Raw genomic sequence first — 15521 nt, 5'->3', positions numbered from 1 at the left:
GATGCAAAGTGTTGGGGGCAGTTAAGGGAGTAGTTAAAAATAGAGGGTTGGGCATGAATGTAAAGAGAGTTCTATATGAGAAAGTGATTGTACCAACTATGATGTATGGATGGGAGTTGTGGGGAATGAAAGTGACGGAGAGACAGAAATTGGATGTGTTTGAAATGAAGTGTCTAAGGAGTATGGCTGGTGTATCTCGAGTAGATAGGGTTAGGAACGAAGTAGTGAGAGTGAGAACAGGTGTAAGAAATGAGTTAGTAAGCTAGAGTGGATATGAATGTGTTGAGGTGGTTTGGCCATGTTGAGAGAATGGAAAATGGCTGTCTGCTAAAGAAGGTGATGAATGCAAGAGTTGATGGGAGAAGTACAAGAGGAAGGCCAAGGTTTGGGTGGATGGATGGAGTGAAGAAAGCTCTTGGTGATAGGAGGATAGATGTGAGAGAGGCAAGAAAGCGTGCTAGAAATAGGAATGAATGGCGAGCGATTGTGACGCAGTTCTGGTAGACCCTGCTGCTTCCTCCAGTGCCTTGGATGACCGCAGAGGTAGCAGCAGTAGGGGATTCAGCGTTTTGAAGCTTCATCTGTGGTGGATAATGTGGGAGGGTGGGCTGTGACACCCTAGCAGTACCAGCCGAACTTGGTTGAATCCCTTGTTAGGCTGGGAGGAACGTAGAGAGGAGAGGGTCCCTTTTTTGTTTCATTTATTTGATGTCGGCTACCCCCCAAAATTTTGGCAAGTGCCTTGGTATATGGACGTATGTACGAGGCCTGTCTAAAAAGTATCCGACCTTATGCCGGAAAAAATATTTCACTTACCTGACAGGATTTGGACCCTAATCCCCTTCAAAGTAGGCCCCTTGTGCTTGCACACACTTAGCCCACCGATCCATCCACTGCTGGAAACACCTCTGGAAGTCTTCTTTTGGAATGGTGTTCATCTTCGCCGTCGCGTTCCGCATTATCTCTTCTCTAGTCTCAAAACGGGATCCTTTCAGTGGCGTCTTCAATTTTGGAAACAACCAGAAGTCGCAAGGAGCCATGTCTGGAGAGTAGGGAGGTTGGCGAACGACTGGAATTTTATGTTTGGCCAAGAAATGTTGGATCAATTGGGATGAGTGTGCGGGGGCGATGTCGTGATGCAGTTGCCAATTTTTCACCGTCCACATGTCTGGCCTTTTGCGCCGAACTGCGTCACGGAGACGCCGGAGAACATCTTGATAGTACTGTACTCCTTTGTCACTGTTTGTCCTTGCGGTGTGTATTCGTGATGCACAATTCCACGGATATCAAAGAAGACAGTCAGCATCACCATTTTGCTTGGCACCTGTCGTGCTTTTTTCAATATTAAACTTACCCGATGATCATATAGCTGTCAGCTCTGCTGCCCGACAGAAAAACCTACGGGCGGAATACGCCAGCGATCGCTATACAGGTGGGGGTGTACATCAACAGCGCCATCTGTCAAGTAGGTACTCAAGTACTCGATGTCAACACAGAACCAATTTTCTCTCTGTCGTGCCACTGGCAAGACCTACTAATACGCTGTTACTAACTGGATTTGTTTTCACAACTATTTGGTGAAGTACACTATTCCAGTTTTGAGCTTTCGCTATGCAGGGGTTTTATCTTCATTTCAAAACTTGAACTCGTTTTGGATAGATTTAATTATGGTGACAAAGAGAGTATGGACTCTCTCACTTTTAAATGGCCGACCCTTCCCTTAGACGGAAGTGTGTTTAGGTTTTTAGTAATTTTGCTTAACACGTATAGATCTATATATTTTATATCTCTCCGCCTTTATTAGGCCTCTTCGATTAACTTTCCTTTTATTATAAACATATAAAAATAAATTTTTATGTTTTGTTTATATGCGACCTTTTCTGATAGTAGGCGGTCCTAACTTGGAACCGAAGTTAATCAACGTTGAGCCCGTTATATCGTATTTAACCTTTAAAGAATTTAAAACTTTTTAAATTTAATGTTTTATGAAAGAATTTCTTTGATAGTCTCGTACTGTTTTCAAAGATGAACTAACGTTTAGTTTTTTAGTCTACGCAGTTGTTGACGTTCAGGACTTTCAACTTGCGCTCTATCGTTACGATAGAGAGAGAGTGTATCACGGTTTCACTTTGCAGTAAGAGTAAACCGATTCTGGCGTTTCGTTCATTCTTTCTTAGCTTAAATGGTTTAAATTCTAAATTAAAGGAACTTTTTATTTGGAAAACCTTTCAGTTTTTTTTCCTTTAGCAAATAACATGTTTTGACGATATATAATTGGGCTCTTCTCTCAGGTGCGAAATCTAGAGAGAAAGAGAGGGATAGAGACGGAGGGAGAGAGAGGAGAAAAAAAAAAAAAAAAAAAAAAAGTTTCGTTCAAGCGGGTAACGTTGTTCTCGTTTTACTCTCCTCCCTAGTCGCTGTAGGGGAAGAAGGTAAAACGTTTCTAGGGTTTTATTCTTGTTCCCAGGCTATGTGCGGTGAGAGATTGTAAACGTAGTTTATTTGAACTAGTGTTTAGTCTCTTTCCCAGCCACTGAATTCTTTATCTTTATATATATGTTTTCTGTTGCATTATACGACTGTTTTCGCAATTACTACCTTTTAATGAAGGGTAGGATTGCGTGTTTCAGGTAGAAATCAGTAAAAGTTTCGATTTCAGTGAAATAAGTGCAAAACAGAAAATCAAAGTGATAAAGTGATATGCGCAAAGTGTTTCAGTGTTGCGTCCGAGGGTTCGTCTGTTCGTGCCTGTCGTTCACCTAGTCCGGGACCTCTTGCAAGCTCCCAAGCCCAGGGGAGAAGTAATGTCGAACGACTTATGGGTTCGTCAGGCCTTGATCAACGAACAGACGTTTTTCCCTCCGTGGTTTCGGGCGTATCTACCCAAGATCGCCCCACCCACACAAAGACGAGAGAGCCCATTTACTTCTCGTCTGCGGAAGAGGTTTCTCGTAAGAAACCTTGGACCAAGGTCTCGCAGCTTATTAAGTGCAAGTCGGTCCCTTCCGCGCAAGTCCAACGGCCCAGGTGTAGCCACTGGGTCAGTTCGGACTCGCTGCAGTCTTCCGATGACTGCACACCTCCTAAGAGAGGTAAAGCGGTACCGCAACAGGCAGTAACACCGTCTGTTGCCGCACCTGCTGCTGTAGACCCTAAGTGGTCTTTGCTACAGTCTATGCAGACACAGTTAGCATCTTTTTTGCAGGAGTATCGTGCGGAGAAGGTTGACACTGCACCCGTTAGCCTACAACCTACCACGGTTGTGCGCCCAGCAGACGCTGTGGCTGCCTGCTCCCACACTCCAGCTGTGAGAGCTCCTCCACCCATGCGCAGTCGACCCTGCCAGACGCATGCTGACGTTCACAGACGCACGGAACCCTCCGTTGACGTGCGTGTGCTACCACAACAACAGGAGGGTGGAGTTAAGCTGCCGTGTTTTGACACGGTGCGTCAGCCTCCGCAACCCACTGTGGTTACCGCCACTCGCCCGCAGCAGACTAGTCAGTCAGGAGTTGAGGCTTCCCCACACAGCTTTGGTTGTTGCCAGCTCACAGACTGTCAAGCAGTTACTTAACGTTGCCTTCTGGTCTGCTGCTAATGCACCAGTGCTGTATGTCCTCACGCACCTGTTGTGGTTGACAGTTTAGTTTTTGACAGTTCACAGACTGTCAAGCAGTTACATAACGTTGCCTTCTGGTCTGCTGCTAATGCACCAGTGAGACCCTCACTGAGATAACCTAGCTTTTCTCGGACTAGGTTCCTGTAGATGAGAAAGTGCTGTTCTCCCTCCTACTGATATTCCTTTGAGGACTCTGTCATTTGGAGAGGAGCTTTAAGCTGCTTAGCCTCCTATGGACTTTAATTAAATCATGATGATTTTTTAAGGATCTTCGTCCGGATCTTGTAACTGCTGCTCCTCGTTCGCCTCACGTCAGAACTTACACTAGGCCTAGCTACTTCGAAGCCGTTGTTGTTAAGCTAGTGCTCTCTCGCTCTCCTAGAGAGCGTTACGTTGGCTAGGCGACTGGTTTTTGCACCAGGAGGAGTTTTAGGGATTCAGCCTTTGATTTCCCTTCTTTTAAACTGGCTTATAGAGCGAGAGTCTGATAGGACACGAGAGAAGTTCTCGGCTTGGGAGTTCATGCCTCTGCCCAGATAGACTTCTCAATTCTGGTAGACTCGCCCTGGCGCCTAGCCAGGAGACGCTCCAAGTTGTTTACAGGTCAACTTCTCAACTTTTGTGAGCCTTTGAAGTTTTGCTGTACTATTATGTCACACATAACAAGGCTTTCAGGGATGGTAAATGGTTCCGCCTCAGTCGCTAACCCCGTCTGTTGCCACACCTGCTCCCGTAGACCCTAAAGGGCTTTGCTGCAAGGCATGCAGTCCAAGCTTGCGTCCTTGATAGAGGACTTAAATGCGGAGAAGAACCTTCTGGCCAACAACCTTCCAACTGGTTGGTTGTGCGCCCTGTTGACGCTGAGGTAACCTACTCGCGTCTGCCAGTTGAGGTGGTTCCTCCTTCTGGCCAACAACCTTCCAACCGGTCGGTTGTGCACCCTGTTGACGCTGAGGTAACCTACTCGCGTCTGCCAGTTAAGGTGGTTCCTCCACCGATGCGACCCAGTGTGGGTTGCCAGTCGCACGTTGACGTTAAGCGACGCTCGGAGGTGGTTGTTGACATTCAGGACGTTCAACAACCAGCAGAGGTGACTTGTTGTGACGCAGTGCGTCAACCTCAGCAACCCGGTAGGGTGTTGACTGCACAACCCAGACAGTCTAGACAGTTTCGGGTTGACGCTGTACTTCCTCGCGCACCCATGGTTGTTGACAGTTCACAGACTGTGCAGCAGTTCCATGATTTTGCGTCCGGCTCCGTCACGCATCCACCAGTGCGACCGGATTCAGCGAGTCAGACGTTGCCCACTCCGTTGCCGTTTCCTCATCAGTTTCGGATGAGGAACCCTCTGATGAGGACGGTGCTGAACAAGACGATCAGCCCCCAGCCCTGCTATCCATCCAGAAGATGCTGAAGAAGGAACGCTGCCCAGTCAGGCTGTGGATGAGTCTGGTAGGGACACTGTCATCCGTGGATCAATTTGTGTCACTAGGAAGACTACACCTCCGTCCTCTTCTATACCATCTAGCTTTTCACTGGAAAAAGGACAAGACGCTAGAAGCGGTCTCGATCCCGGTTTCCGGAAAGATAAAGTCTTGTCTGACTTGGTGAAAGGACTATATCAACCTTAGAGAGGGTCTTCCCCTGACTGTTCAGACTCCCAACCACGTTCTCTTCTCGGACGCATCGGACGTAGGCTGGGGTGCGACATTAGACGGTCGGGAATGCTCGGGATTATGGAACTCGAGTCAAAGGACAATGCATTTCAACTGCAAGGAGCTACTGGCAGTACGTCTGACCTGGAAAAGCTTCAGGTCTCTCCTTCAAGGCAAGTGGGGGAGGTGAACTCGGACAACACCACGGCTTTGGAGTACATCTCCAAGCAAGGAGGGACCTACTCGCTGCTGACATTGAACGAGATTGCAAGGGTCCTCCTCACCTGGTCAAAAGGTCTAGACATATCACTAGTAACGAGGTTCATCCAAGGCAACTTGAATGTCATGGCAGATTGTCTCAGTCGGAAGGGGCAAATAATTCCAACAGAATGGACCCTCCACAAGGATGTAGGCTAGAGACTTTGGGCCACCTGGGGCCAGCCAACCATAGATCTCTTCGCAACCTCGATGACCAAGAGGCTCCCAATATTTTGCTCACCAATCCCGGACCCAGCAGCAGTTCATATAGATGCCTTTCTACTAGATTGGTCACATCTAGATCTATATGCATTCCCTCCGTTCAAGATTGTCAACAAGGTACTGCAGAAGTTCGCCTCTCTCGAAGGGACAAGGTTGACGCTAGTTGCTTCCCTCTGGCCCGCGAGAGAATGACTCACCGAGGTACTTCGATGGCTAGTAGACGTTCCCAGAACACTTCCCCTAAGGGTGGACCTTCTACGTCAGCCACGCGTAAAGAAGGTACACCAAGGCCTCCACGCTCTTCGTCTGACTGCCTTCAGACTATCGAAAGACTCTCGAGAGCTAGAGGCTTTTCGAAGGAGGCAACCAGAGCGTTTGCTAGAGCAAGGAGAATATCCACCCTTAGAATCTACCTATCGAAGTGGGAAATCTTCCGAAACTGGTACAAGTCAGTATCCGTATCCTCGACCAGTACCTCTGTAACTCAAATAGCTGACTTTCTCTTATATCTGAGGAAAGAACGATCTCTTTCAGCTCCCACTATCAAGGGTTACAGAAGCATGTTGGCATCAGTCTTCCGTCACAGAGGCTTAGATCTTTCCAACAATAAAGATCTACAGGACCTCCTTAAGTCTTTTGAGACCACGAAGGAGCGTCGTTTGGTTACACCTGGTTGGAATTTAGACGTGGTACTAAGATTCCTTATGTCAGACAGGTTCGAACCGCTTCAATCAGCCTCCCTGAAAGATCTCACCTTTAAGACTCTTTTCCTGATATGCTTAACCACAGCTAAAAGAGTCAGTGAGATTCATGCCTTCAGCAAGAACATCGGATTCTCATCCGAAACGGCTACATGTTCTACAACTTGGTTTTCTAGCCAAACACGAGCTGCCTTCTCGGCCTTGACCAATATCGTTCGATATTCCAAACTTATCGTATGGTTGGAAATGAACTAGAAAGAGTATTATGTCCTGTAAGAGCTCTTAAGTTCTATTTAAAAACCTTTACGAGGCCCGTCTGAAGCTTTATGGTGTTCAGTTAAGAATCCATCTTTGCCTATGTCAGAGAATGCTTTATCCTATTTTATCAGACTGTTAATACGAGAAGCTCATTCCCATCTGAATGAGGAAGACCAAGCTTGGCTGTAGGTAAGGACACACGAAGTTAGAGCTGTCGCAACTTCCGTGGCCTTTAAACAAAATAGATCTCTGCAAGTATTTTCGACGCAACCTATTGGAAAAGCAAATCAGTGTTCGCGTCTTTTATCTTAAGAATGTCCAGTCTCTTTACAAGAACTGCTACACTCTGGGACCATTCGTAGCAACGAGTGCAGTAGTGGTGAGGGCTCGACCACTACAATTCCCTAATTCCATAACCTTTTTTAATCTTTCTCTTGAAATGTTTTATTATTGTTTTTGGGTTGTCCGGAAGGCTAAGAAGCCTTTCGCATCCTACTTGATTTGGCGGGTGGTCAAAGTCATTTCTTGAGAAGCGCCTAGATTAGAGGTTTTGATGAGGACCTTTAGTATGGGTTGCAACCCTTCATACTTCAGCTCCTAGGAGTCGCTCAGCATCCTATGAGGATCGCGAGGCTCAGTAAGGAAGACGTACTTAAAAAGGCAGAGTAATTGTTCAAGTCGACTTCCTTACCAGGTACTTATTTATTTTATGTTTGTTATTTTGAATAACTGCTAAAATGAAATACGGAATACTTAGCTCATAATAATGTCAACATGTAATGCTGGTCTCTACCCACCCCCCTGGGTGTGAATCAGCTATATGATCATCGGGTAAGTTTAATATTGAAAAATGTTATTTTCATTAGTAAAATAAATTTTTGAATATACTTACCCGATGATCATAAATTAAAGGACCCACCCGTCCTCCCCAATAGAGACCCAGTGGACCGAGGAGAAAATTGGTTCTGTGTTGACATCGAGTACTTGAGTACCTACTTGACAGATGGCGCTGTTGATGTACACCCCCACCTGTATAGCGATCGCTGGCGTATTCCGCCCGTAGGTTTTTCTGTCGGGCAGCAGAGCTGACAGCTATATGATCATCGGGTAAGTATATTCAAAAATTTATTTTACTAATGAAAATAACATTTTTCGGCCTTGGAGACTCAGGATGCTTCCATTGCGACGACTGTCTTTTTGTTTCTGGGTCGTACCCGTACACCCATGACTCATCTCCAGTTATCACGGTGTTCAGAAACTGAGGATCAGTGTTGGCAGTGTCCAGAAGGTCATTTGCAACTTGAAAACGGAGATCCTTTTGTTCCGGCAACAACAACCTGGGCACAAATTTTGCAGCCACTCTGTGCATGTTCAAATCATCACGCAAAATTGAATGTGCGGAATCTTTACTCACTCCAACCTCTTGGGCAATCTCCCGCACGGTCGAACGACGATCTGCCATCACCAAATTTCGCACCCTCTCAACAACAGCTGCACTCCGAGCAGTTTGGGGCCTGCCAGAACGCTGGTCACTCTCTGCTGATGCGCGGCCACTTTTGAATCGGTTGAACCACTCCTTAATTTGTGTTACACCCATCACATCTTCTCCAAACACCTGCTGAATCTTACGAATTGTTTTGCTTTGAGAATCACCAAGCTTTTGACAAAATTTGATGCAGTATCTTTGCTCAACACGTTCAGTCATCTTGAGAGAATCGATAATCCGACAGACACGTTGTGTAGCACCTCACTCAGCGACCGACAGACAGCAACTGACACGCTGGATGGTGGTGAAAAAATTCACGCATGCGCATGAAGGTGTCTTCCTTCACTGTGCAGAGTGGCGCCTCGCTATCGTCTCTATTTCGCACGGGAAAAATAAAGGTCGGATACTTTTTAGACAGGCCTCGTATGTACTGTATGTACTGATTCATTAGGAGTAATCTGATTTATATTATATGTTGGGTCACCTAGTGCATCAGTAATTTTGATCAAACTCACTGGTGTGCAGTCTAGTGGTTACACCAGGTGCAGCTGTTTCTAGTTCACTGCAGGACAAAGGCTTCAGACATTTCAGTTCACAATTTTGAGGTTTGGCCATATTCATCACCAAGGTGGCCAGTACAGATTGATATAAAGATGTAACAGTGTTAAACAAGTTAAAGTCAAGTGACTGCAGAGTGGTTAGAAGCAAAATTTTATGTAGAGCTAAAAAAAGAAAGGGATAACTAATTAAGAAAATACTATAAACACTCCTGTAATTAGGGAAAAAATCTGATGAGTTTAGTTTAGCCATACAAAATAGGTACTCCCAGTTATATGATGAAATGGAAGCAAGTAAAGAAGAAATGAGTAGTAATTTAACAGAATTTTTATTGGAATCAGCACAAGAGATCAGCGGAAAAGTTCCTAAGGATTATCAAGGAAAATTATAAGAAAATTCCAAATACCTAATAAAGGAAATATTGAAAATGGAGTAAAATTAAGAGAGATGAAATAGAATTATCAGAACTATCCAAAATAATAAATAAACTTAAAACCCAAGACATTTATAATTACAGTTGTACCAAAATTGAAAAATCACTAAAGAAAGGAAAAAGCATCAAATTGATGAAAAGAAGACTTGGAACAGGGCCACCTACAGATGTTTGCTTTAAAGGATGAAAATGGAAATGCAGTTTTATTAACAAAAAAGATGGAGTGATAAAGCTTTCAGAGGATTTCTATACTGTACAATAGTGTTATAAGAAATAACTTTGCCAATAAAAATAATGAAACACCTCTGCTGGTACCAAAGGTAAAAGTAGAAGTAAAGAAAACTTCAAAAGGTATGAAAATAGGCAAACCATCAGGAGAAGATGGCTTAACAATTGATGTAATAATAGGTGGAGGAGATTTCATAGTTGTAAAACTCCCTGAACTTTACACAAAATGTTTTCAAGAATGCTCTATACCTACAGCTTGGAAAAACTTTATTATCATTATACTAATTCACAAAAAGGTTGACACCAAAGACCTGAAAAATTACTGCCCAAAAAATTTACTCGCAGTAATATATAAGATATTTACATAGATCATATTAGGCTGAATAGGGCAGCTAGACTTTGATCAGTCGAGAGAGCAGAAAGGCTTCAGAAGCTGGTGTTCAAGAACTGACCATATTTATGTAATCAACCAACTGATGGAAAATCAACAGTATAAAAGACCACTCTGTATGGCATTTATACTATAAGAACATTTTTATTCTGTATGGCTGAGTAATCTCGCACTGGCCATACGGCTGCGGATGCCAGTATGTACTTGGGCCAAGTTCATAAAGAAATTAGAAAAACAAAAAATACAAACAATTTGGCGTTTTCACTGCGGAACAGTACATATGGTGGGTGAGAGTTGCCAAACCAGTGATGCACTGAATACATACTGGGGCCATGTAATGGCTCGTATGGAAGAAGGAACTTAATCCTTGAATTAAATTAACTGCGTACAATCTCGGATGAGTACGGAGTAATTACACAATGATCTCGTACATGAATACATGTACGTACAATTTGGGGCTGAATGTGCAATATTTTCGACTGACTACATACCAAAGTGTCAGTCTGCAGCTAGAAATTAAACATGTTTAATTTTTCTGGAATCAACTTCAGACAGCCACGGAAACGCCCGTACCACTACGTACAACATTGGACTGAATACGTAGCATCTATGACTGGTTCGGATGGCCGCGTAAAGCCAAAATTTCTCGTCCAAGCCTATGCAAGATTGGGAAAAATCCTGTGTGAAATCTCAGTTACCACAACGTGAAGCCATGTACTGTACAACATCGAACTGAATACATACCATTTCGGACTTCAGATGGTCGCGGAAAGCCAAAACTTCCTGTTCAAGCCTGTACGAGGTTTTCCGAAAGCCAGTATGAAAGGGGTATTAGAGCATAACCTAGTTACTACTCAAAGAGTTATGGAAAGAATAATGATTGGAGAAACACTAAGCGACAGAAAAAGAACAACATGGATACGAAAGCAAACTAAAGTAGAAGATATTTTAACAACATGTAAGAAAAAGAAGTGGATATGGATAAGATATATTATGAGAATGACAGATGATGGATGAACATTGAAAATAACAGAATGGGTCCCTAGAGATTGCAAAAGAAGAAGGGGAAGGAAGAGAAGACAATGGATTTACAAACTAAGAAAATTTGCGGGTGTAAACTGGCATAGAAAGACCATAAATAGATAGGGGTAGAAGGACATGCCTGAGGCCTTTGTTCCGCAGTGAACTAGTAATTGCTGATGATACATATATACTGTTTTTGAACATCTTGATAGGTTTGCTGAAGGTAATCATCTACTCCCTAGTTTGCAATTTGGTTTTCGTAAAGGCCTTGGAGCATGTGATGGCCTTCTTACAATCTCCAATGCTGTACAGAAATCCCTTGATTGTGGTCAGGAAGTTCGTATAATTGGCCTTGATTTTAGTGCTTCCTTTGACTGTGTTAATCATGAGGCCCTTGTTTTCAAACTCAAACAGTTGGGAGTGGGTGGGTCGTTTCTTAGCATTATTATTGATTTTTTAAGTAAAAGATCTCAAAGAGTTGTTGTTGATGGGCACCATAGTGAGTATAGGAATGTGATATCCGGTGTTCCACAGGGTAGTGTTCTTGACCCATTACTTTTCATACTATATACACATGACAATGTGGTTTGGCCTAGAAAACAAGCTTGTTGCATATGCAGATGATGCTACTCTCTTTGCATCAATTCCATCCCCTGAATGTAGATCTGAGATTTAGCTAAAATTAGTGCATGGTGCAAATTATGGGGTTTAAAGTTGAATCCTAACAAAACTCAAAGTATGGTTGTAAGTAGGTCAAGGACGGTGGCTCCTCAACATCCGGATCTCAGTATTGATAATGTTTCTTTAAATTTGTATGACTCTTAAAATTTTAGGTGTGATTCTCGACTGCAAATTTACTTTTGAGAAACACATTAGGTCTGTGTCCTCTTCAATTGCACAAAAAATTGGCTTATTGAGAAAGTCTTACAGGATTTTCAGTGATCAATCTATTCTGAAGAAGTGTTTTGATTCTTTCCTTCTACCTTGTTTTGAGTATTGTTCTCCTGTCTGGTGTTCCACTGCTGATTCTCATCTTAATTTGTTGGACAGAAACTTACGGTCTATTAAATTTCTTATTCCTGATCTAGATAATAATCTTTGGCACCGTCGTTCAATTAGTTCATTATGCATGTTGCATAAGATTTTTCATAACTCTGACCATCGTTTCCATTCAGATCTCCCTGGACAATTCTATCATGTTCGTAATACTAGGCAGGCAGTTCATTCTAATAGCCAAGCGTTCTCCATCATGAGGCTCAATACTACACAGTATTCTAGAAGTTTTATTCCAGCTGTTACCAAGTTGTGGAATGATCTTCCTAATCGGGTAGTTGAATCAGTAGAACTTCAAAAGTTCAAAGTTGGAGCAAATGTTTTTATGTTGACCAGGCTGGCATGAGTCTTTTTATAGTTTATATATGACATATCTGTTTTTGACGTTGTTAATAGTTTATATAGGACATATCTGTTTTGACGCTGTTACTGGTTTTAGAATGATATATTGTTAATTTATTCTTATCATTTATTTATTTCCATATTTCCTTTCCTCACTAGGCTATTTTTCCCTGTTGGAGCCCTTGGGCTTATAGCATCTTACTTTTCCAACTCTCAAGGCCATTATTCCCCTGATTACAGAGCTTTTGAGGTTCCTGAAGAACAAAAATCCTTTTCTGTCACTGCAGTATAAGGCTACCACTAGGCATTGAGCCAGGCTCTCAAACTGAAAGAGCTTGACCTCTCTTTCTCTTCATGAGAACTCTGCTCTCATTCAGTTTTTTTTTCCCTCCCCCCAAGAACTAAAATAACTCCCCTTCCTGGATGTGGCAAAGCTGCTCACGGCTTTGAAGAAAGCCCTCATACAAACCCATGCATAAAGCCTTGTTCAGGGGTATTTCCTTAAAAACTACCTTCTTCTTTGCCTTTCCTTCAGCCAAGAGGAATTAGTGGACTACATGGCCAATGGTCTCAGTGAGTGGATAGAATTATCCTTATTCTTTGTTCCCGAATTTGTGGCCAGTACATAGAATCCAATTGAAAACAATGTCATTTTTATGAATAGAACTTACCTGGCAGTTATATATACATAGCTAATAATCTCTATTTCGGCAGAATTTTTCTAAACTAGGCAACCGCCTTGTGGTGGTTGGGTGGTAACACCCGTTAAAGGGTGGTAGGAGGAATCATTCCCGTTTTCTGTTCTTCAGTTCATCTCTGCCGGCCGGATCGACAACACGTTGGTCCGTCATTTAGAGTTTTTCTTCGTTTTCCCTGCTCGGTGTACCAGTCTGCTTTTTTGGTGAAGTACTCTGATTTGGGGTTTTGGCGATCGTGTATTTTGTTTTCTCTTAGCTTTTTTGCTGTTTTTCATTATGAGTGAAAAGAGTCATTACCGTATCTGTGCGAATGAAGAATGTAAGGTGAGACTACCGAAAATGGCGGTAGACCCTCACACCGTTTGTTCTAATTGTAGGGGTTTTGTTTGTGCCCTTGATAATAGGTGCGGGGAATGTAAGGTTTTGGATGAGAAAGATTGGTTAATTATGAAGCGCTATGTGCGTAAGCTAGAGCTCGATAGAGTTAGGAGAGCTTCTACGTCTAAGTCTAAGTCTGTTAGTGGTAAGGAAGACGAACTTAGTGTAGATTTATCTATTGAACCTATAATTGATTCCTCTTTGGAAGTTGATCCTTCCCTTGAGGTAGTAACTCCTGCACCTCCTACAGGTTCCGTATCTACGGATGACCCTCGGTACGCTAGCCTGGCGGCCGAGTTGAAGGCCATTAAAGAACAACTGGAGGCCTTTAAAGGTTAGGAAAGTGAAAGTGCTTGTGTTAGTGCAGTGGAGGTGGCGACTGACCGAACCTGTCATTACCCTAGGCCTAGACCTCTACCAAGCTCCCAGGACCAAGGGAGAAGGTACGTCGATGACCGAAAGGGGGTGAGAGGTACGTACCCTCGGTCAGCCGTCGCCTCAGACAGTCCTGTTGTCGATTCCCAGGCTGCTCTTGACCGTCACGGGAAAGACGTGTCGGATGTGTTGTTTTCTTCTCCGAATTCGTCCAGACGTAAATGGAAGTTTGAAGCTTCAAGACCTACTAAGAGAAGATGGAACCGCGACGAACGGTCTCGTTCTTTCTCTCCCGGTTCTAGCAGTTATGAACCTTGTCCGTCGGAGGATGATTTCGACTCCGTACCTGTGAAAAGGGCGAAGCCTACTGCCGAAGATCCTCCCCCTTCTACGAGTGTTATTCGTCAGCCCCCCCTTCGGGGCCGCAAGACCCAGCTGATGTTGCTAAATCCTTTATGTCTGTCATGCAGGAACAACTTTTGACTTTAGTGCAAGCCTTTAGCCGCCCTCACGCCCAGTCTGACAGACGTAAAGACGACTCGTTACCGATTAAGAAGTCTGCTTCTAAGAGAGAACGGAGTTCTTCTTTAAAGAAAACTTCTCCCTCTCTACGCCAGGATGAGGAATGTGTGCTTTCGCCAGGCGATTCTTCTTCGCGATACCAGGACGATACGGTTTCTCGTTCTCGATACCGGGACGATACCTTATCGAACGATGCTGCTTCTCGTTCTCGATGCCAAGACGATACCGCCTCCCGTTCACGATACCAGCACGATACCTCCTCTCGTTCGCTTCGCCACGACGATACCTCCTCTCGTTCGCTTCGCCACGACGATATCTCCTCTCGTTCACGACACCACGACGCTACCGACCCTAGTTCTCGACGCCACGACGATACCGCCTCTCGTTCACGACGCCACGACGATACCGCCTCTCGTTCTCGCCGCCAGGACGATACCGCCTCTCGCTCTCGACATCAGAACGACTCTGCCTCTCGTTCTCGGTCCCAGGGTGATACCACCCGGCCTCTTCGGGACGATACTGCCTCTCGTCCCAAGAATTCTTCTACCGCTGGACTCCAGGATGCATCCCGTCTTTTGCAGGATGATGCCTTTGATTTGCCCTTGTCGGGTTCTAAGGATCCTTCTTCTCTTTCGAAGGATATTGCGGATGTGGATCAGGACCTCGAGGATGTTGATGATGACGATGATAATCCTGCCGACGCTGCGGGAGATTACAAAGTTCTCTCTCGCTCCTTTCTTGAACTTTTTGGAGAGGAATTCCAACCTGCTGCCCCTCAATCTCCTCAGTCCCAATTTAACAAAAAGAAGGCCAAGAAACAGTCGGCCTTCATCAAGATGAAACTGTCTATCTCCGCAAAGAAGGCTTTCACGAAGATTGATGACTGGATGAAGGAGCGGAGACAAACAGTTAAGACTTCCTTCTCGTTTCCACCAGCTCGTCTTGCTTCAAAAGCGGGTATGTGGTATGCAACTGGAGAACCTTTGGGTCTGGGAGTGCCTTCCTCCTCCAAGGGTGATTTCTCTGGTTTAGTGGACTCTGCTAGAAGGCATGCTCTCAACTCAGCCAAGGTCATGTGGTCGATGTCGGAACTGGATCATCTCGTCAAAGGTATTTTTAGAGCCTTTGAGGTTTTTAGTTTCCTAGACTGGTTGCTTGGGACTCTCGCAAGGAAAACTGACCAGATGGAAGGATCTAGGGACCTTACCAGTATTATGTCCTGTATGGATAAGGCCCTCAGAGATGGGGCGAATGAGTTGGCGGCGCTGTTCTCAGCTGGGGTCCTAAAGAAGAGAGCTCTGCTTTTCTCTTTTGCTTCTAG

This window comes from Palaemon carinicauda, chromosome 22, assembly GCF_036898095.1.
Source record: "Palaemon carinicauda isolate YSFRI2023 chromosome 22, ASM3689809v2, whole genome shotgun sequence".
In the NCBI taxonomy this organism is placed as follows: domain Eukaryota; kingdom Metazoa; phylum Arthropoda; class Malacostraca; order Decapoda; family Palaemonidae; genus Palaemon; species Palaemon carinicauda.
Note: the sequence above shows the minus strand (reverse complement) of the source record.